Source organism: Capricornis sumatraensis, chromosome 1, assembly GCF_032405125.1.
Source record: "Capricornis sumatraensis isolate serow.1 chromosome 1, serow.2, whole genome shotgun sequence".
Lineage (NCBI taxonomy): Eukaryota > Metazoa > Chordata > Mammalia > Artiodactyla > Bovidae > Capricornis > Capricornis sumatraensis.
Window position 1 is genome coordinate 190673347 of NC_091069.1, and position 24496 is coordinate 190697842.

Genomic DNA, 24496 nt, shown 5'->3' on the forward strand with positions numbered 1-24496 from the left:
TTTTTTTTTTTTAAAAAAAAAACCAGAATCTCTTGAATTGGCAATAATTTCTGAATATACATGTGCTATGTTACTTCAGTCGTGTCTGACTCTTTGCAACCCCATGGACTGCAACCCCCCAGGCTCCTCAGTCCATGGGACTTTCCAGGCAAGAATACTGGAGTGGGTTGCCATTTCCTTCTTCAGGGATCTTCCTGACCTAGGGATCTAACCGGCCTCTCTTACATCTCCTGCATTGGCAGGGGGTTCTTTATCACTAGTGCCACCTGGGAATATACAAGGATTTGTTAATTTCTCCGTGTAGTTTTTTAAAAAATTAATTTACTTTTGGTTGTGTTGGGTCTTCCCTGCTGAGTGAGGGCTTCTCATTGCAGTGTCTTCTCTTGTTGTGAGAACAGGCTCTATGCTTCAGTAGTTGCAGCACATGTAACTCCCTGTAGTTTTATCAGTATTTGCTTATATATTTAGTTGATTGAGTGTATATATAGTTAAAATTGTTATATAATTCTGAACAATTGAGCATTTTAGTGTGTGTGTGTGTTAACTTGCTTCAGTCATGTCAGAGTCTTTCAGACTCTGTGGACTGTAGCCTGCCAGGCCCCTCTGTCCATGGGATTCTCCAGGCAAGAATACTGGAATGTGTTGCCATATACTCCTCCAGGGGATATTCCCGACTCAGAGACTGAACCCATGTTTCTATGTCTCTTGTATTGGCAGGCAGGTCTTTACCACTAGTGCCAGAGCATTTTATCTTTATGTAGTAAACTCTAATTTCTAATTATGCTCGTCAAATTCTATTTTGGCTGATAATAGAAACTTCAGATTTTTGTTTTCCAGGAAGAATTGATTTCTACTTTATTTTAGTGACTCTCTTGTAAACCACATATATCTGGATCTTTATATTTTTTCTAGTAGGTTACATTCTGATTTTTTGTCTTTAAATTGGTAAGTTTACTCTACTGAAGTTTTTCTTTTAAAGTTATTGCTATTTTTGGGCTTTCTACCATCTTTCTTTTGTTTTCCTCCCTCTCCTGCTTTTGTCCCAGTTACCACCCTGAACATGTAATCTTACTATTTTATACCAGTAATCTTCAATCCTCTATTAACCAGAATCACCTGGGAGATTTTAAAAATATTAATATTCAGGGTCCATCTCTACAGTTTTTATGTGAGGTCTGAGTAGGGCCTGGATTTTGGTATTTTTGAAAAGTTCCCTAGGTGATATATGTTTATCTATATTATAGGTATTTTTGGGTATTCAGAATTTTTTTTATCTCCTTCCAATGTCACATCATAACCACCTCCAATACCTGGAGAAGCTATCTTTCTTTAGCTATTCTAATGAAATTCTTGAAACAATCTGTCTTGGGAGTGGTATTCACGCTATTTCCACTCTATTCTCTTGCAACTGTCTCTGTGACTTGATTCTCACTCCTACTGCTTCGCAGCTGCTGGACTCCCACACTCATATCTTGACAGAGTCAGGTATTTCAGGTATTTAGAGTTAGGTATTGTTTAGATCTGATCTTTTGGCTGTTAGATCCTCTAATGGAGTTCAGAGTTGGGGGCAGCTTAAACTTAAGTTCACTTGATCCTCTTAGTTTCTGTTAGACTCCTTCTTCTATTCCTTAGGAAATACCAATTTCTACTCCTTAACCCCTCAGCAGACTTGCTTTTTGCTAGGCTCTGGTCTACCAACTTGTTGTTGAAGATGCTAATAATAACATCATTGAAATATTTACTGGAAAGCTACAGATTCTGGTAGCTCTGGAATGTGAAGTTTATTCTATCTGTTAAAGCTAATAGTGAACAATAATGTTCTCTAATTCTGTAGTTCTCAAAGTGATACTGATGCTGGAGCAGCGGCGTCAGTATCAACTAAGAATTTATTAGAAATAAACATTCTCTGGTCCTCTTCCAGAACTACTGAATCAGAAATACTGGAAGGTGAGATCCAGCAATCTGTGTTTTAATAGTCTGCCAGCTGATTTAACACTCAGGTAAGTTTGAGAGCCCTACTGTAATCCAAGAGGTTTTCAATGTTCAATTTAATTAAGGACACAGGAAAATTTACAGTGGAAACTGGTTAATTAACTAGTAAATCAAGAATAGTACAGCCAAGACTCAAAAATGGAATACACTATTCAGTGGGTAGTACTGTATTTTCTAGTTTGGTATTTTAATTCACTTTGAACACTACCTCACTATTTAGGCTAATCTTCACATGAATCTGTTTTTCTTGAAAGTTAGTATATGTATTTAGTCCAGTGGGAGAGTCAAAGCAAGAGTTGTGAACAAATTATCTAAGTGGAATGTGGATTTGTACTAAATTATTCACAGCCAAACCCTCCTGTATGGAAACAATTACCATGGTCTTTTAAAATTAATAGCACAGGGAATGTAGCCAACATTTTATAATAATCTTGTATGGAATATAATCTATAAAAATATTGACTCAGTATGTTGTACACCTGGGACTAATATAATATTGTAAGTCAACTGTGCTTCAATAAAAAATAAAATTTAATATGGAGTCAGGTTCTTCTTCTGCTTCTACTATCCATGGTTTCCAAAACAGGAATTAAAAAATCTCTGGTAGCACTTGCTAAGCATACAACAGTACACAAAGCTCTATGTTATAATAAATATGTACAGCAAAACCTTCTCTTTGTAAAATTTGGTTCTTCTCTTTGAAAAAATTAATTTATGGCTGGAAAAAATATGACATCTAGAATCTGAGATATCACACACTTGCTTTAACTCTAAATTTATTTTAAAAGTTCACTTTTATTCTGTTTGCTAGTTGTTACACTCATTTTGCTTCGAGTACCTTTTAGCTATCCAAATAACTTAATGGAAACATCTTTTTTTCACCAGTAGTAAACTGAAGGAAAAGAAGATAATTCAGTCACGGATTTTTTTTTCACCAAAATCTATCTTCATACATGCAATATCTTCTCTTAAAAAATAACTCAGGTTTTGTATTTATATTAATGAGCCTTACCAGGGTCATTAGGGTTGTTGGTGGTACTGCGGGCCACATGCAGGAAGTGTCAGGAACTCTATAGCCACAGTGTGGGAGGTGGGAGATGGGGAGGGAGACACACACATGTGATTTCCTAGCATGGTGGCTCATACATTGAGGAGATCATAGAGTGAGAACAAGCATTGGAGAGCCATGTAAACAAGCACCTGGACATTTCTGGGATGCTTAAGTGTTAGTGGGGGCTTCCCTGGTGGCTCAGTGGTGAAGAATCCGCCTGCTAATGCAGGAGACGTGGGTTTGATCCCTGGGTGAGGAAGATCCCCTAGATAAGGAAATGGCCCTCGAGTAGTCTTGCCTGGGAAATCCCATGGACAGAGGAGCCTGGTGGGCTACAGTCCATAGGGTTGCAAAATACTCAGATACAACTTAGTGACTAAACAATAATAACACCTGCTTGTGGAGGTTATTATGCACATAATTTTGGGGAAAGTAAACATTTCTTTAGAGATGCATTTGACTACAACTGTGTAACTAAACACTAGATTAAAGAAACAAGGGACTCCCATGTGGGATGGTCACCTCACTGCTAGAGCTTCCGTGGATATGGAATGACCTTCCAGTTCAGACCTTGCTCCTGGCAGTTTGATTTTCCTAGAGTCCCAGGAGTTCAAGCTACATGATCCAGTTTCTTGTTTTCCTCCCTACCCCCAATATGTATAAGTGAAAACAAAACAGGAGTTACTGTTCTTCGAGGGGGGACCAAGCTTATAAAATTGCAAAATACTCCTATATTCTCAAATGCATCTGCAGGTTAACTAGGAGTCCAGTAGATGTTCTCTATAGGGTCAGACCAACCTCTTCACATCACAGGATTCAATCCCTTCCATGTATGGCCTGCTCTGCTTTTTCTTGTCTCCTTCTGCTTCCCTGTAGCCTCAGACCCTCAGGCCTCCCAAGCAAATGCATTTAGTAACCTGTCAAATCATCTCAATCTCACCCCGAGAAGTCTCTTAGGCTATTATTTCTTGTTTACACTGCCTTCACCTCACATGTTCATCAAACCACCCTGCAGTCAGGGTCTGCTGGAATTCCCAATACTGTCATGATATCATCCTGAACAGACCTGCAACAGGTCACAAGCTCTTTCAGGCTCCAAGCTGTCTGCATAAAGAAACTCCATGATTTTCTCCCCTCTTTTACCACTTGCACTGTGTTGTAAGTGGAATTAATGGAGATGTGTTCATTTCTTTGGTTTATATGTAGCTAATTGTTCCTATGACGCTTAATTTTGCTGTGTTAGAGTAGTCACTGATTTTAAGAGCTTGGAGTTTAGATTTGTGTTCTACCTTGTCTGAATGGTGCTCATCTACATATGCAGCTGAGCACTTCATAATGACGATAGGATGAACATTCTACCTTTGAGTCTGACTTGTATTGTCCTGAAAGGCTGAAGTGCAGCTCCTCAGAATAGCTTAGGTTGTTAAATCCCTTTCTACGATCTATAGAATTTGTATATTGGTTTATGTCTCTAACATTCAATTTTGGGTTTTAAAATGGTATCCTTCCATTACAAAATCCTGTACCAAGGATAATATTCTGTTTTGTCTGATGACAAAATCTTCTACCATAGCTACTCAAGGATATTTAAAATGAGAAAGGAAAATGCTTCCTTTATGTAATAAGAATTTTAGCTTACATTTTAACACCATGGAAAGTAGGCAGCATCTTTTCTCTCTAAATATATCCTTGGCTTTCAATTATTCTTTCTACTATACCAAAATGATTTAAAAAATTCTTCCATCTTCACAATGTTTTCCTTTATGTTGGATTGGTAGGACCACCTTGAGCCCATCCCTCAGCTCTCGTCAGCAAACATTATCATTTCAAGAGAAACATGAACTGGGGCAGTCTGAGTGCAAAGGAGTCTCTCTGAGAAACTATTATGCTGCACAGGAATGTGGCTTAAAATTAAAGCATGTCTCAGATAACAGGTGGCCACTGTGAACTCTATCACTTCCACAGGAAATAGAAGCCTAAAATAAAAGGTAAGGACCTTCCTTTGAGGGAAGGATCAGGCCCTACTCCAGGAAACACCAGCAAGATGCCGTGGAAACACCATGGTTGGACGGCCAGATACTTGTGACTTTGGAAAATCCTTTTGCTCCTGTGGGTTTCAGTACCCAACTCTCTTTTGTCTGGAGATTTTCTAAGGTTTTAAACTTATTTGTCAACATATACTTATGAGAACCTACAGAGTTTCAGGCACTTCAGATAAATGTTAAATAATGGAGATGGAGTTTCCAGTTTCCCAGAACTCAGGAATCAGTTCAGTTCAGTTCAGTTGCTCAGTCGTGTCTGACTCTTTGCGACCCCATGGACTGCAGCACGCCAGACTTCACTGTTTATCACCGACTCTTGGAGCTTACTCAAACTCATGTCCATTGAGTCACTGATGTCTTCCAACTAGCTCATCCTCTGTCATCCCCTTTTCCTCCTGCCTTCAATCTTTCCCAGCATCAGGATCTTTCTTTTCCAATGAGCCAGTCTTTGCATCAGGTAGCCAAAGTATTGGAGTTTCAGCTTCAGCATCAGTCCTTCCAATGAGTCTTCAGGACTGATTTCCTTTAGGATGGATTGGTTGGATCTCCTTGCAGTCCAAGGGACACTCGAGTCTTCTCCAATAACACAGTTCAAAAGCATCAATTCTTTGGTGCTCAGCCTTCTTCACAGTCCAACTCTCACATCCATACATGACTACTGGAAAAACCATAGTTTGACTAGATGGACCTTTGTTGGCAAAGTAATGTCTCTGCTTTTTAATATGCTTTCTAGGTTGGTCATAATTTTTCTTCCAAGGAGCAAGTGTCTTTTAATTTCATGGCTGCAGTCACCGTCTGCAGTGATTCTGGAGCCCCCCCAAAAAAGTCTGTCACTTTTTCCATTGTTTCCTATCTATTTGCCATGAAGTGATGGGACCAGATGCCATGATCTTCATTTTCTTAATGTTGAGCTTTAAGCCAACTTTTTCACTCTCTTTCACTTTCATAAAGAGACTCTTTAGTTCTTCTTCACTTTCTGTAATAAGGGTGGTGTCATTTGCATATCTGAGGTTATTGATATTTCCCCCAGCAATCTTGATTCCAGCTTGTGTTTCATCTAGCCCAGTATTTCTCATGATGTACTCTGCATATGAGTTAAATGAACAGGGTGACAATATACAGCCTTGATGCACTTCTTCCTCAATTTGGAACCAGTCTGTTGTTCAATGTCCAGTTCTAACTGTTGCTTCTTGACCTGCATACAGATTTCTTAGGAGGCAGGTTAAGGTGGTCCGGTATTCCCATCTCTTTCAGAATTTTCCACAGTTGTGATCCACACAGTCAGAGGCTTTGGCATAGTTAATAAAGCAGAAATAGATGTTTTTCTGGAACTCTCTTGCTTTTTCAATTATCCAAAGGATGTTGGCAATGTGATCTCTGGTTCCTCTGCCTTTTCTAAATCCAGCTTGAACATCGGGAAGTTCATGGTTCACATACTGTTGAAGCCTGGCTTGGAGAATATTGAGCAATACTTTGCTAGCGTGTGAGATGACTGCAATTGTGTGGTGGTTTGAACATTCTTTGGCATTGCCTGTTTTTGGGATTGGAATGAAAACTAATCTTTCCAGTCCTGTGGCCACTGCTGAGTTTTCCAAATTTGCTCGCATACTGAGTGCAGCACTTTCACAGAATCATCTTTTAGAATTTGAAATAGCTCAGCTGGAATTCCATCACCTCCACTTGCTTTGTTCTTAGTGATGGCTTCCCAAGGCCCACTTGACTTCACATTCCAGGATGTCTGGCTCTAGGTAAGTGATCACAACATCATGGTTATCTCATCATGAAGATCTTTTTTGTACAGTTCTGTGTATTGTTGCCATCTCTTAATATCTTCTGCTTCTGTTAGGTCCATACCATTTCTGTCCTTTATTCTGTTCATCTTTACATGAAATGTTCTCTTGGTATCTCTAATTTTCTTGAAGAGATCTCTAGTCTTTCCCACTGTATTATTTTCCTCTATTCCTTTGCATTGATCACTGAGGAAGGCTTTCTTATCTCTCCTTGCTATTCTTTGGAACTCTGCATTCAGATGGGTATATCTTTCTTTTTCTCCTTTGCCTTTCACTTTTCTTCTTTTCTCAGCTATTTGTAAGGCCCCCTCAGGCAACCATTTTGCCTTTTTGCATTTCTTTTTCTTGGGGATGGTCTTGATCCCTGCCTCCTGTACAATGTCATGACCTCTGTCCATAGCTCTTCAGGCACTCTGTCTATCAGATCTGATCCTTGAATCTATTTGTCTCTTACACTGTATAGTCATAAGGGATTTGATTTAGGTCATACCTCAATGGTCTAGTGGTTTTCCCTACTTTCTTCAATTTAAGTCTGAATTTGGCAATAAGGAGTTCATGATTTGAGCCATAGTCAGGTCCTGATCTTGTTTTTGCTGACTGTATAGAGCTTCTCCATCTTTGGCTGCAAAGAATATAATCAATCTGATTTCGGTGTTGACCATCTGGTGATGTCCATGTGTAGAGTCTTCTCTTGTGTTGTTGGAAGAGGGTGTTTGCTATGACCAGTGCATTCTCTTGGCAAAACTCTAAGCCTTTGCCCTGCTTCATTCCATATTCCAAGGCCAAACTAGCCTGTTACCCCAGGTGTTTCTTGACTTCCTAATTTTGTCCTATAATGAAAAGGACATCGTCTTGTTGTTAGTTCTAAAAGGTCTTGTAGGTCTTCATAGAACCATTCAACCTCAGCTTCTTCAGCATTACTGGTCTGGGCATAGACTTGGATTACTGTGATATTGGATGGTTTGCCTTGGAAACGAACAGAGATCATTCTATCATTTTTGAGACTGCATCCAAGTTCTGCATTTTGGACTCTTTTGTTGACTATGATGGCTATTCTATTTCTTGTCCACAGCAGTAGATATAAGGATCATCTGAGTTAGATTCACCCATTCTAGTCCATTTTAGTTTGCTGATTCCTAAAATGTCAATATTCACTCTTGCCGTCTCCTGTTTGACCACTTCCAATTTGCCTTGATTCATGGACCTAACATTCCAGGTTCCTATGCAATATTGCTCTTTACAGCATCAGAATTTACTTCCATCACCAGTCACATCCACAACTGGGTGTTGTTTTTGCTTTGGCTCCTCTCTTCATTCTTTCTGGAGTTATTCCTTCATTGATCTCCAGTAGCATGGGCACCTACCATCCTAGGGAGTTCATCTTCCAGTGTCCTAACTTTTTGCCTTTTCATACTGTTAATGGGGTTTCTCAAGGCAAGAATACTGAAGTGGTTTGCCATTCCCTTCTCCAGTGGACCACGTTTTGTCAGACCTCTCCACCGTGACCTGTCTGTCTTGGGTGGCCCTACACGGAGTGGCTTAGTTTCATTGAATTAGACACAGCTGTGGTCCATGTGATCAGATTGTGATAGTTTGCATTTAACTGTCTGTCTATGGAAGGAAGATTACCAATTACATTTAATAAGGGTTTTAGTTTAATGTTAGCCTTTGGATTGTACAATCTTATTCCAAGTCATACTTTTATCCTTTTTCTACTTGCTGGTCTTCCTCAACCATTCCCAGAGAGATACCACATGGCACCAAATTAAACACTTGTCCAATATGATGTGTTGAGAAAATGCCAAGTGTATGTTATTAGAATTTGTTTTGATTAATTGTGGTCAATATTGTCTGCATTCATGGGTGTGATTCAGGGAGGGAGAACAGATATTGGTGACCACATTTGGGTCTTATTGCTGTGTCATAGTTATAAAGCTGTATGGATAAAATACAGGTCAAAATAAATTACAGCTAAAATTTTTTCTCAGGCTTATAAAAAAATCAGTCTACATAAATGTATCTGTTGCATTTAAGCAGTGGGTTTTTTATTTTTGAGAGCCAATATGTGCTATTTCTCTACAAAAACAGCTATGTTTAAAGCTTAATGAAGTAGGAAAGGCATTCAGGAAGAGCTAGAGCCAACATCTTGTATATTTGAACCTGTCTGTTCTGCCAGTGACCCATAGAGTGAAGAGCTGTGTCAGCTAATCATTTAGCTGACCATTGCTGACAGACAAATACCTCATGCTGAGCTGGGAGGGAATGTCACAAAAGCATCAGAAGTCAACAAGGTGACACAGTTCCCGTGGGGTCCTATGCTTATTTTTGCCTTGGCTTGGAGCTGAGCAACTGCACATAAAAATGCATCTGATCTGCAAATAGCATACACATTTTAAGACTTTAAATTAGTTTGTTTTCAGAGGTGTTTTTGAAACTACTTGGACACATATTTTTCCAATGATGGTAATTAGCTGATTAATAATATCACACATCAAAAGAGATAGCATGTTTTCAAAATCATGCAACAATAGATCAGCCCTTACATGGCTTTAATTGGAACACCTAATAATTATAACCTTGTAGCAACAGAAGACCGCCCTGCTCATAAGACTGCTAAGCCAGATAGCAGCTGTTTATTTAATGTATTGTTTCAGAGGACATAGTACTCTAATGAAACCACAGAGGTAGTGGTTTCCAACATTGTCAATAGCAAAAATCCTGTCATCCACCTGCCCCATCATCTGCAAACTGAGAGAAACTTTCTCCCATAAATTTGCATTCTGTAAATAGTTATGGGTTCCCCCCCGCTCTGCCCCCATTCTTTGGCTGAGCCTTGCAGAATGAAAGATCTTAGTTTCCCAACCAAAGATTGAATCCACTCCCCCTGCAGTGGAAGCATGGACTCAACCACTAGACCACCAGGGAAGGTCCCTGGGTTTTTCCATTTTAATAAGCAAAGACAATTTTAACTACCAGTTAACGATTATGATGAAGGTGAAACACACATATTCGACACCGGATTTCTATAATTCCTGTCCAAACCAAGGAAGCCTGTTGTAGATACTGCAGATTCCCTTATGGTGACCAAATATGTGATTCTTTTAGACATTTAAAAATCTTGAAAATGGTGCATGAAACCCATTGCTGGTTTTTAGGACATTTTAGAGTTTAAGAGCTTTCTTACAAAGAAACTCAATGATGCATGAAAATTATAGTGTGAATTTAGCTGTGTTGGGTGCATTTAAGAGTTCTTTTTCTAAGAATGTGAAGAACCAAGCTATGGTTTCCTAATAGAATCAACAAACTTTCTCTCCTATTTCAAGACAAATTTGATGGGGCTCCTTACATCCAAGTCTTAGTTAATTATTAAAAAATATATGGCTAAACAATGGAACTGTTTACTGCTCTTGGCAGATCTGAATGGGCACAATATGAAATAGGCTGGGATGCAAAGAACAAAATAAACAAGTATTTTTCATAAAAACATGAATTACTGATTTCATTGTGAGATGGTTGGTATTGCAAGATGTGGAAGAAGATAGGAAATTTTTTTCTCCTTACTAGTTATACTGCCTCTGAGAACTAATGTTGGTCCTTGGGAAGTGTGTGTGTGTGTGTTTGTGTGTATGTGTGGGTGTGTGTATGTTCTGACAGTTCTCTACTGAACAGACTATATAGAGGACGTGTGATACCAAGTGTGTTGCTTAGACTCACTCTAGATTTTTTTGTGATCTCTGAGTCTTGAAGGCATATCTGTACTCCCATCCTAACCCCACAGTTTTTTTAGGGCATGATGTGTCAAATGCTACTGAGAATGTTTCCTGGAGCCCTGGGAATCTTCTTTTTTATATTGACGACTACTGATTCAGGGAAAGATATTGCTGGGGGAAAGAGGAAAGATACTTGAGGTGAGATTCTTTCTAGAAGGCCAGACATAGAATTTTCTGAGAGTGGGAAGAGGATTGCATGACAAAGATGCTCCATTAGGGAGGACTGGTTGTTAAGTATGGTTGGGACAAACTTAGAAGCTGGGGTGGAGGTGACTATGAGAACCCTCTTTCCATCATAAATTATGTTCTTGGATGGTCTTCCCTTGAACATGGGAAAGGTCATGTAAAATTTTACATCCATCAATCAACCCTATGCCATCCCACCCTCCTATGGTTTCCCCCCAGTTTTATCAAGAAATAATTGACATACATCACTTTATAAGTTTAAGGCATATTGTGTGATGGTTTGATTTATGTACATTATGAAATCCCTATGGTTTACTATTTTTAGTTACCACAAATCATTCTGTCAAGTCTGTTGTAACTGAAGAGGTTTGTGTGCTGGTGTTATGGAGGACAAAAAATGATGAAGCAAAATGACAAACGGCCTTAAAATTTCTTTTTAAATTGAAGTCAGCTTACAATATTGTGTTAGTCAAGTGTGTAGCAAAGTGATTTGGTTACCTGTACATATATATGTGTATTTATATTCATTTAAGATTCTTTTCCATTATAGTTTATTACAAGATATTGAGTATAGTTCCCTGTGCTATACAGTAGGTCCTTGTTGTTTGTCTATTTTATATATGGAAGTGTGCATCTCTTGGGGTTTCCCAGGTGGCCCAGCAGTAAAGAATCAACCTACCAATACAGGAACCTAGGAGATGTGGGTTCGAAAGATCCCCTGGAGGAGGAAATGGCAAGCCACTCCAGTATTCTTGCTCGGATAATCCCAGGGACAGAGGAGCCTGGTGGGCTACAGTCAAGACAGAACAGAGTGAATGAGCACCCACCATGCACCATGTGCATCTCTTAATCACATACTACCAATTTATCTTCTCCCCACTTCTTCTTTGATAACCATAAGTTTACTTTCTATGTCTATGGGTCTGTTTCTGTTCTATAAATGTTTAAGTTTATTTGCATTATTTTTTAGAGTAAACATATAAATGACGTACAATATTTGGCTTTGTCTGACTACTTCATCTCGTATGATAACCTCTAGGTCCATCCCTGTTGCGACAAATGGCATTATTTCATTAGTATATATACTACATCTTCTTTATCCATTCATCTGTTGATGGATACTTGGGTTGCTTCCATGTCTTAGCTTTTGGAAATAGTGCTCCAGTGAACTCGGGATGTATGTTGCTGTTGTTCAGTTGCAAACTCGTGTCCCACTCTTCGTGACTCCTTGGACTGCTGTGTGCCAGGTTTCCTTGTCCTTTACCATCTCCCAGAGTTTGCCCAAGTTTATGTACATTGCATTGGTGACACCATCCAGCCATCTCATCCTCTGTCACCCTCTTCTCCTTCTGCCTTTAATCTTTCCCAGCATCAGGGTCTTTTCCAATGAGTTGGCCATTCACATCAGGTGGCCAAAATACTGGATCTTCAGCTTCAGCATCAGTCCTTCAAATGAGTATTCAGGATTGATCTCCTTTAAGATTGGCTGGTTTAATCTCCTTGCTGTTCAAGAGTCTTCTCCAGCATCATAGTTTGAAAGCATCAATTCTTTGGCAGTCTGCCTTCTTTATGGTCCAGCTCTCAGAACCGTACGTGACTACTGGAAAGACCAAAGCTTTCAGTATATAGACCTTTGTCAGCAAAATGATGTCTTTGCTTTTTAACACACTGTCTAGGTTTTTCATAGCTTTGCTACCAAGAAGCAATAATATACTAATTTCATGGCTGCAGTCACCATCTGCAGTGATTTTAGAACCCAAACTGCTTCCACTTTTCCCCTTTCAATTGCCATGAAGTGATTGGGCCAGATGCCATGATCTGAATATTTATTATTATTTTTTAATATTTAGTTTTAATTTTAGGGTGTATGCATCTGTTCAAATTAGAGCTTTTGTCTTTTCTGAATATACGCCCAGGAGTGGGATTGCTGGATCATACGGTAACTATTTTTAGCTTTTTAATGAAGCTCCATGCTGTAATTGGGTGCACCAATTTATATTCTTGACACCAGTGTTGGAGGGTTGTTTCCCTTTTCTCCACACCCCTTCTAGTATTTGTTATTTTAGACTTTTTAATGATGGCTATTTTGACTGGTATGAGGTGATATCTCATAGTAGTTTTTGTTTGTTTATCTAGATAGCCTTTTTCTATTTTTCCAAACTTTAAACAGACTCCCCAGGTGGAGCAAGTGGTAAAGAACCCACCCACCAATGCAGGAGACATAAGAGATGTGGGTCTGATCTCTGGGTTGGAAAGATCCCCTGGAGGAGGGCATGGCAATCCAGTCCAGTATTCTTGCCTGGAGAATCCCATGCACAGAGGAGCCTGGTGGGCTACAGTTCATAGGGTTGCAAAGAGTTGGACATGATTGAAGTGACTTGGCATGCATGCAGAAACTTAAAAATTTTTATTTTGTATTGGGGTATAGTCTATTTCATTGTGATTTTAATAACTATTGATGTTGAGCATCTTTTCACGGGCCTATTGGCCATCTGTGTGTCTTCTTGAAGAAATGAAATGACCTTTATTTTAAATCTGTTAGTTGTAAGGATGATGATTCTTACTTCAAGGGGGGAAGGCTGACAACTGAGCTTCACCCACACATTGCCTTCTACAAGTTTCCCCAAACAGTGTCCCAAACCATATTAATAAGTGTTCCATTCCAAGAAAGGATTCTAAGGTCAGTTATGTTTGGGATATATTTATGTACTATAGGAGATTCACAATATGCATTAAACAATCTAAAAATAAATCTGAGAAGTCCTGCAATAGAGAAAATTATTAATGTTAGTTGATCCAGTATTTTCTACTGAATTTAACTCTAGACTCCATTTTTCATAGGATGTATTTTTCATGGAACCAGACTGACATCTTCTTTCTTGAAACAGTTTCTTCCTTTACTTCTATGATATCACTCTTAGTTTTCCTCTTACCTATCTGGGTCCTTCTACCTCCTTGATTGGCTCATTGTTTTCTACTCGGTCATTTGACATTAGATTTCCTCAAGGATTAGGCCTAAGCTTGTCTCTCTTTTCATTCTTTATTCTCCTCTTCTCTCATCTATGCTTATGGCTTTAAAGATTGACTGATGAAGATGTCTCACAAACCTCACAAAATAGCTCCAGTCTAGACCTCTTCTCTAAAACTCAGCCCTGCATTTTCATTCATCAGCTCATTTGACATCTCCTCTGGGATGTCTGAAAGGACTTCTAACTCAGTGTTAAATCAAGATCATTGTTTTCTTGTCTGCCCAGTCTTCTTGCAGTCTTTCTTTTCTCATGAAATGGTATTATAATTTATTCTATTATGTAAACCAGAAACTTGGAATCATCCTGACATATACATATACAAATATGTATGATGTCCTTGACACCACCCTCAAACATACACCAAATAGGATAGATGTTATTTCTTTTTTTTTGCCACACCTTGAGCTTGTGGGCTCTTATTTCTCTGAACAGGGATTGACCCTAAGCACTGAGTCCTAACTACTGGACTGCCAGGGAATTCCCTAGATGATATTTCCTAAGAACTTTAAATTCATCTACTTCTCTGCAACTTTATTTCCTTCAGTTTGTTTTATGATCCAACTCTTCATACCCGGGAGCCTACAAAAAGGCTTATCCACTCTGTAGCACTCACTCTTGTCTTCTCGAATCCATTATCCACATTATAGCCAAGTGATAGTTCTTATCACGAATCTAATAACATCACCTTCCTCCTTATAAGATTCCATTACTCTTAGACAAAGACCAAATCCTTAAGTCACAAAGGCCCTCTGAGATTGGGCCTCTATCTCTTGTTTCAGCCGCATTTTGCATTACTCTACTCATAACTCTCTTTGCTTCTCTTGTCTTAGTTTTTTTGGTTGTTGTAAAAAATTGATATATCATTTACTCTTTTTGGTATTCACTTATGGTATATCATAATATAAAATTCACTCTTTTGAGGTGTACAGTTCAATCATTTTAGTACATTTTTAAGGTTGTGCAACCATCACCACTAGGGGTTCCCTGGTACCACCACCGGTGGCTCAGCTGGTAAAGAATCATCTCGCAATGCAGGAGACCCTGGTTTGATTCCTGGGTCAGAAAGATCCCCTGGAGAAAGGATAGGTTACCCAATCCAGTATTCTTGGGTTTCCCTGGTGGCTGAGATGGTAAAGAATCCACCTGCAATATGGGAGACCTGGGTTTGACCCCTGGGTTGGGAAGATCCTCTGGAGGAGGGCATGGCAACCCACTCCAGTATTGTTGCCTGGAGAATCCCCATGGACAGAGGAGTCTGTGGGGAATAGCATATTCCCTATTGCTGCAGGGTCTTTTTTTAACAAAAATTATTTATTTATTTCACTGTGTCAGGTATTAGTTGCAGCATGTGGGATCTTGATCTTTGCTGCAGCAGGGAGGGTCCAGCTTCCTGACCAGGGATAGAAACCTGGGCAGCCTGCATTGGGAGCGTGGAATCTTAGCCACTGGACCACCAGGGAAGTTTCTGTAGGGTCTTTCGAATGTACACTTCCCATTTCCCTAATCCTTTAACTTATAAGTTGACTCTTCCTTTTGTTCTCCTTATACAGATTGCAACTGTCATTTCCTTAAGGAAATATTCTCTGATATTTCCAGGTCAAATTCACTGACCATAAGCTCTCATAGGTCCTTGTGATTCTCACTCATAGAGTTTACCACAATTTTAACTCTACATTTATATATGTGAGTCTATGATTAGTGCCTTCTCTCCCAGACTATATGTTTCCTGAAGGTAAGAAACTCCTTTTATTATTCCTCATTGCATTTTCAGCACAGACAATGCCTGGCATATAGTTGCTAACATAGTTAATAAGTATTTTAGGAATGAATGAAAATAAATAGATTGATTCTGTGTTATAGAACTAGATTTAATAGGTAAAGGCATTCAATGGCACTGTGTTTTCCTGTGGAATTTCTCAGAAGATAGTTTAGGGTCACAGATCTCTCTTTGTGAATAAACTTTGGTTAGTTAGAAAAGATAAATGGGAGGAGAAAGTCAGAGCAGAGAAAAATGTCTGCAGGAATGAAGGATAGACACTTTTCATCAGATTACTTTTGTATACCCTTATGAATTAAAAACTAATGTCCTACTATGATTTTGGACAGCTTGTAGAAATCAATTCATTTGCTTTTTAAACAAATTTCCTCATGAATTGATTTTCTTAAAATTATTAAAATGAAAACTCAGTTTTCTTTCAATGCATTGACCCTTCTTCTGCTAATTGTCTTTGCTTTGGAATACAGGCACTATTTGCCAGGCTTTAGACTTCTTAAAAAAAAAGCAAAATGGAAGATTTCTAGCATCCTTTATCTACTGACACAAATTATCTCCATTGGTCATTACTGTCTGAAACCCAAGATTCTTATTCACTTCAGTTGAATGCTTTTGCTAAGAATTAGATGACATTTACTTACACAAATGAAGGCTAGAATTTCAGGAAAATCTATTCGAACATCCTCTAACATTTATCATTTCAAGTGACCCACAGTAAAGAGCAGCTGCACACCCTCACACTCTGACACGCAGTGTGGCTATCAGCTGGCAGTTAGGACACTTTACTCAAATGCTTGGTATCTAGCAAAGGAAGAGAGTGACTAGTACTCCATAGACATCAACAAACAATGATATCCCGAAGCATAATGACCACAAGCATGCTAGTCCCCATCTCACTTGTGACCAAGTGTAGCCTTGGGTGATAAAGATGGAAAACAGCAATGCTAAAGAAAACGTATCTGTAAAGGAGCTTTTCCTAAATTGCTAAAGGTGTCAAGCTTCTTTTTCTCCTCCCTGTTAGTAAACTCTTCATGGTTGAAGGCATGGAGGCCTACTGACAGGAGATGGACATGCCATAGACAGAAGTGGCCCTTGGACCCTGGAGGTCACTGTGTGATGGTGTGTGTGAAGGAATGTGAATCCTTTTTACGTCTTTGTTCTAGTGGACATGGTCCACTGGCAAATCCTGTTGCACTAAGATCGGAGGGTGCAGATAACCCAAACATAATCCAGACGTGTGGACATTGTTTTTGTGACATAGCATTCCGAATCCAAAGTGCACCACCCCTCTCAAAAGACAAACAAGTCTTTGGTTTCTTCCTGCATGTAGAACTCTAGACCTGTAAGTCTCTCATTTTCTCAATCTCTAACTCTTATTCTTTCTATCTCTATGTCTGTCTTATTTCTCCATTAACTAAATACTTATATTTCAGACGTATTATGTGTGTCTTCTAGACATTTTATGCTCAGTACCTGAAGATACTGTTGACTATATGTAGCATGTTTGTACAAGTCATATATATTTATATATCTGTGTATATTATATGCATGTATTAGTGTTCTAAATATTTGGTCTTCCCAGATGGCAGTAGTGGTAAAGAACCTGCCTGCCAATGCAGAAGGCATAAGAGATGTAGGTTTGATCCTTGGATTGGGAAGGTTCCTTGGAGAAGGGATTGGCTACCCACTCCAGTATTTTTGCATGGAGAATCTCATGGACAGAGGAGCCTTGGTGGCTTTGGTCCATAGAGTTGCAAAGAGTCAGGCATGACTAAATATTTACAACCCCCAATTAAAAAGATAATTCTTAAGTCCATCTGGCATTGAATGGGCAAACATAAATTATCTAACCACATTTTATGGAGGAAAGAAAATGTAATTTTGTCAGAAACAGGATGAGAATGAGTTGGAATTTATGAATATTTGTCCAAATCGACTCAGTGCCCTTGCCTGGGCTTCCTTGCCTATGGGCTCAACTACAGGCACTCTACCAACAACTTGGGTTCTCTGTATCAGCTCTTGGGCTCCACGTGGGCTCCATCTTTGGAAACTTTCCTCGGTATTCTGTTATTTGTTGTGAACATTGGAGTCTGTACTGTTTTCTATATTCTTACCTTGACCTAGCTCTTTGTATTTGCCTTGGCTCCCAGATCCTTCTTCCCCTGGAAGAATACCCAATATCCTGAAGCCACAGAAAGGCAATGTCAGGCAATGTCAATCCCACAGATCTTGGTGTTTCCAGGTCATTCCTTCTGGCCTCTGCTCTGGGATCTCTGTTCCCAAGGACCTACCCAATCCTTTAGAGCCACAGCAGATTTTCGAGGAGCATGGAACCCTTGTTGGGTGGGTTCAGAAAGTGTATCTGGGCCCTAGTGCCTGGGTTCTCAGGACTAGGTGCCTCAACTGTAGGTCTCTGAACTCTTCAGAGGCCACAGAGTGACATGCTAGGTTGGCAGTGAGCCCCATGGCCTCCTCATGCTGTAGCCAAGAAACCTCATGTTCTAGTACGTGGCCTAGGTCAACATTTGGAGCAGTTATGGCATTTGCCTCTGCACTCTTCCTGCAGTGTTATCAGGGTCCTAGCAGTTGGCTAGTATCTGATATATTTTATGTATCCCCACATGAGGTCTTGACAGGGCCAGGAACTGAAGCATGTTTTCTAGCACTAGGACCTTCAGAACACCATCCAAGTACAAAGCAATGCCTAACTCCTTCCCTAGTGTTTTCACACTATGAAGCTGGAGGCCAGCTTTTGGGGAGCTTTCAGGTAGATAGCGACCACCAGAGGCTGTGCTTATTTTTCACTGCCTTCAAATAGAACAATGTTTGATCCAGCAGGACCAGATTTCCACCTGTGTCCTTGTGACCTGTCTCAGAAAACTTGAACAGGGTATGAGGAGTGTTGAATAGGAAAAGTTGGATGTAGAATGATCCTGGAATCAGCTTCTGTCTCCAGTCCTTGGATGAAGGTAACCCAATGAAGCTATCACAGAAACCCCTCTCCCATCTGTGAAGAACTTTAACTTACTACCAATCAAATTGATTATCTCTTTGATCCACGAGTTAATGGGAGAAGGGAAACTGCATGAATAGTGCACTTGATATTGTATCAGTGTAATTTGTGCTTCTTTGAATCCAGACATTCTGATTCTAAAGCCCAGAACTCTCTGTCACACACCACTTCCTTTTTCTTAGGATACAACCGATGCCCAACCTCAAAGAGACCCATCTCCTAAAAGGACATAAGAAATAATATCTATCTATTAATTCATTGATTTAACTGAAGTATAATAGACCTACAAAACCATGCTAGTTCCAGGTGACAGCATAGTGATTCTTCCAGCGAATCATTACAAAATGATTGCTATAAGTCTAGTTATCATCCGTTACCATACAAAGTTATACTAGTATTATTGACTATATTCCCCATATTGTACACTTCATCCCTATGGTTTATAACTGGAAGTTCGTCCCTCTTAATGTCCCTCACCTGTTTCACTCATGTCCCTACCTGCCTCCCCTCTGCAACCGCCTGTTTGTTCGCTGAATCTCTGAGTTTGTTTTGTTATGTTTGTTCATTTGTTTTGTCTTTTAGATTCCATATATAAGTGAAATCACACAGCATTTGTCTTCCTCTAACAGTTTTGCTTAGCAGAATACTATCTGTGTCCATCCATGTTGTTATGAATGATGAGATTTCATTATTTTCTCTGGCTAGTATTCCGTTGTTGTATATATATATATATATATATATATATATAATATGTATACATATAAATACACCACATCTTCTTTATCCACTGATATATATCCACTTTATCCACTGATATATATCCACTTTATCCTCTGATATATACATATATATACATATTATATATATATTCCATTGTGTGGGTGTGTATATATATACACCACATCTTCTTTATCCACTCACCTATTGACGCACATCTAGGTCACTTCTATACCTTGGCTGTTATAAATAATGTTGCAATGAACACAGGGGTGCATATTTCTACTTAAGTTAATGTTTGTGATTTTTCTGGAAAAATACCTAGAAGTGAAATAGCTGGATTGTATGGTAGTACTCTTTTTTTAAATTTTTTGAGGAAATCACCATACCATTTTCCATAGTGGCTGCACAAATTTACATTTCCACCAACTGTGCACAAAGTTTCCCTCTTCTCCACATCCTTGCCAATACTTATTGCTTGTCTTTTTGATAGTAGCCATTCTGACTGGTATGAAGCAATTTCTTGAGATTTTGACTTGCATTTCCCCGATGATTTAGTCATGTTGAGCATTGATTCATGTGTTTTTTGGTTATCCGTGTGTCTTGTTTGGAAAAATGTCTACTCAGGTCCTCTGCCCATTTTTAAAAATTGGGTTTTCTTGTGTTTTTGATGTTGAGTTTTATGAGTTCTTTGTATATTTTGGATATTAAGCCCTTATCATCAGACATATTGCTTGCAAATATCTTCTCCCGTTCACTAGACAGCCTTCTGTTTTTTTGGCAGTTTTCTTCTCTATGCAAAAGCTTTTTAGTTTGATGTAGTCCCATTTATTTAATTATTTATTTATTTGGTTACTCTGGCCAAAAAGATATTAGAAATAACTTATGTTAGTACATTTGAGCTGGCCTTCAACAAGTAGATGAAATGTAGTCATGAGGAAATGGGAAAAGGAAAAGATATTTCAGGCAGAAGAAACACGGGAGAACAGACATGAGTCAGGACACTGGGGAGCACATGTGTGAGTGGCACAAGGAGCCAGGGGAAGTAGCTATAACTGTCTCCCAGTGATATAATGTGTGAATAAACACTCAGATGGTACTGGTGTTGTGCAGTACAGATGGGATAGGTAATTTTTTCTTCTTTTTTCTGATTTCTCCCGTGCAACCTGCATGTTCTCTGGCCTTGCCTGGGACTCAGTCCACGTGTCTCATACTGTCTCTGTGTCATTGTCACTACTCTACTCCAGGACCTTCTTCATGACCCCTCTGCACTGCTGATGCCGTTTGCCTACGAATCATGCTTTTCTGCTTCGTCTGGCTACTCACTCCAGAACTGCTACAAATCACACTCCCTAGGCCTCAGCCCGTCCTGGTGTCCTGCTCCCCTCGGCACTCTCCTCATTGCTGGTGACCCTAACCACAACCTCCTCTGCATCCTCACCCCTGTCTCTACCCCCTCCCTCTGGCCACCACACTGCCTGCCGCTGTCCTCCATTCATCTGACTATTGTCCCACCCCGTGTGAGTCTCTTTGCAGTGGCCTCTGACACAACTGCTTGGGGCCGAAGGTCTCTCAGCCTCCACCAAGGATTAAGAGCAACAGCCTCACTACCTGGGCTTCGCTGGACTGAGTACAATGTGGAAAAATGTGCTCTAATGTTCTCTGTAAAGATTGTGCTGAAAAAACCAACCAACCAACCAAATGAAATGCACCCATGGCCACCTTTCCCCAGGATATCTATGCACAGTTAGGGTGGATGAATTTGGTCATTTCACTGTTGACTATGTGCCTTGCAATTGCTACGTCAGGTGCTGGGACACACAAAGACTGGGTGATCCAAGTTCTGACTTCACAGAGCTCACATGGCAATGGAGGAGACTGCACATAAGCAAGTCAACCAGCAAACATAAATAATGTAATTTCAGGTGGTGACAGGTGCTGTGAAGTAAATAAGTCAGGGTGGGAAATTTAAGGGTCAAAGTAAAGACTTGTGAGGATGGGATCTCAGTCTCACACACCTAATCTCTACCTGAAGAGGATTTCTTTAATAAAAATACAATAACAATTTTTTTTTTAACAAAAACACATTTATTTCTGTCTTCAAAGAACAAACTGTTCTTTTCCCAGTATAACCATGATTAACTTACAAAAATGGGTATTTACAATGCATCTTCAAAGCATTTCCCTTTAACGGGAAACTTGGCTTCACAGAATACAAACATTAAAAGGTTAAAAAAAAATTCTATTTTGTTGTCATTATAAAAGAAAACAGAACCTAAGCATACGTCAAGGAAATTCATTCATTCTTCAGGTCCTTCTCCTCCAGGAACCAGCATTGTTATATTATTTCCATTTAGCAAAATTTGATCTAATTTAGTAATTCTTCTTCCTTCTGGTGTGATTTCACTTTTAAAAGGATACTGACAAAGTCATCAAATCCCAGAAGTGTGCCAACAATCTCTTTATCACTCTTCATCACAATGTGAATTCTTGATCCTATACACTTGTCCACAAGCTCTAGAGGAAGCAGCTGCGACGGGTTAGTGGCGTTAGCCGCCATGGCTACGCCGGAAGTGCCAATAACAATTTTTTATATTGCAATTGGTAGAACATTTCTCTGTGAAACTGAAGGTAGAAGTATTGCAAATATTTCTCTGCTTATACATAAGCACTCCTCTTGGGAAAACTTGGTGTCAGTTCCTTGTAAGTTATGATCGGGCAACTTAGATACAGAAATATAAATTATAATGTTATTGCCTTGGACTAATTTTAACAGCTAATATACGGTTGGAATTCGAGATTCACAATATCCCTCCCAGAGTCAGCTGAGCGCTCTCAATCTGTGCTCAGTACCTTGTGGTCCTCTTTGTGTTCATGATCATGCTAATTACCTGCAAGTTTCTTTAGTTCCACCTTTAGGGAATGCGGGTCTCAAACTCAGATTAATTCTGATTAAAGCATTTGTGTATGTGTTCAGTTGCTTAGTCGTGTCTGAGTCTTTTGTGACCCCACAGACTGTAGACCACCAGGCTCCTCTGTCCATGGAATTTTCCAGGCAAGAATACTGGAGTAGGTTGCCATTTCCTCTTCCAGGGGATCTTCCCCACCCAGGGATCAAACCTTCCTTTCCTGCATCTTCTGCATCGCAAGCAGCTTCTTTTACCGCTGAGCCATCAGGGAAGCCCAAATAAAGCATTCATCTCTTTGCTATGCAAATTCTCCCTGCAACTGGAAAGTATTCAAGTAAAATTTGCCTCCAATTAAGACTGTGCTGCTAGGATAATATTTAGATTTGAGGGGATAGTTTTGCTACCTATTGTTTTGTGTTTTATATCTCATGAGGGCAACACAATAGGTCGATTTTATTAAAAATTATAAAAAGTTCCAATGATGATGATGATGATGATGATGATGATAATGGGAAATATTAGTCTAGTGCCTTTTAATTAGAAATTTCCAAACAAAAAGAAAGTTCAAAGGTTGTTCTTATGATGGACATATATCTCTTCCATAACTGATAGACTCATCTATAAACATACATTTCTCCTCCAAACTGATGTTTTCTTAACATAGGTTATGTGCAATGAGATTATAAACAATTTAGGGCCATGCTTCAAAAACTGAGGTAAAATATATATGCATTGCACAGGTCTTAAGTGTAATAGTCAATGAATTTTGATAAATTTATTCAGCTATGTGATCACTATTATAATTAAGAATATTTTCATTATTCCAGAAAATTCCCCACTGTCATAGTGTGACATATGTAGAATGTATTTGGCTATAAAAATAACTGCAGGCTGAAATCTGGCTTACTCTCACTAATACATTTAACCAACATCTTAACTAAATGAGCTATTTTCTTGAACACCTGCTGGCAGTTAAATATCGCTCATTGCCCATGGGCTTATCAGTGGTGCCAAAATCATTTGGGGAAAACTTTACTCCTGAGGTAGCAAAAGCTTACTGATTAATTTAGCAATGAGCTAATTATAATGGCTTCTTATAATTAGCTGAAGTTGGGAGGTTTTGCTTCATTCAGATTAAACATGTCCATCATCAGTACCTTTGGGGCCCAGAAAGCAATCTCCGTTTTCCTGTTGAAATGGACCAGAGCCACCTGAAGAGACACAGACTGAAGCAAACTGCACAGATTTTATTTTCATTCCTTCAACAGATAACCTCTGACTATGTTCCAGGAATTTTTGAGGTACTGGGTTTATAACAGGGATCAAACAGGCAAAATCTCTCTCCTCACAAAGAAAAAAAAAAGGCCACCCCAAATAAGTCTAATAATATAATGTCAATGTAGGGGTCTAGGGGATGATGGGAGAAGCTCTATATAGTCAGCAAAAATGACCTGGAGCTGACTGTGGCTCAGATCATCAGTTCCTTATTATAACATTCAGGCTTAAATTGAAGAAAGCAGGGAAAACCACTAGGCCTAAATCAAATCCCTTACAATTATACAGTGGAGGTGATGAATAGACTCAAGGGACTAGATCTGATAGACAGAGTGCCTGAAGAACTATGGATGGAGGTTTGCACCATAGTACAGGAGGCAGTGACCAAAACCATCCCCAAAAAAAAGAAATGCAAGAAGGCAAAGTAGTTGTCTGAGGAGGCCTTACAAATAGCTCAGAAAAGAAGACAAGTGAAAGGCAAAGGAGAAAAGGAAAGATATACCCATTTGGATGCAGAGTTCCAGAGAATAACAAGGGGAGACAAGAAAGCCTTCTTAAGTGAACAATGCAAAGAAATAGAGGAAAACAATAGAAGGAGAAAGACTGGAGATCTCTTTAAGAAAATTAGAGATACCAAGGGAACATTTCATGCAAAGATGGGCACAATAAAGGATAGAAATGGTATGGAACTAACAGAAGCAGAAGATATTAAGAAGAGGTGGCAAGAATACACAGAAGAGCTATACAAAAAAGATCTTCACAACCCAGATAATCACAATGGTGTGATCACTCACCTAGAGCCAGACATCCTGCAATGTGAAGTCAAGTGGGCCTTAGGAAGCATCACTATGAACAAAGCTAGTGGAGGTGATATAATTTCACTTAAGCTACTTCAAATCCTGAAAGATGATGCTTTGAAAGTGCTGCACTCAATATGTCAGCAAATTT

At 39.3% G+C, this 24496-nt stretch overlaps 1 pseudogene; it reads right to left on the reverse strand.

Moving 5' to 3' along the window:
* Positions 1-21664: 21664 nt before the first annotated feature.
* Positions 21665-21924, reverse strand: LOC138076552 (U6 snRNA-associated Sm-like protein LSm5 pseudogene; annotated as a pseudogene).
* Positions 21925-24496: the final 2572 nt, after the last annotated feature.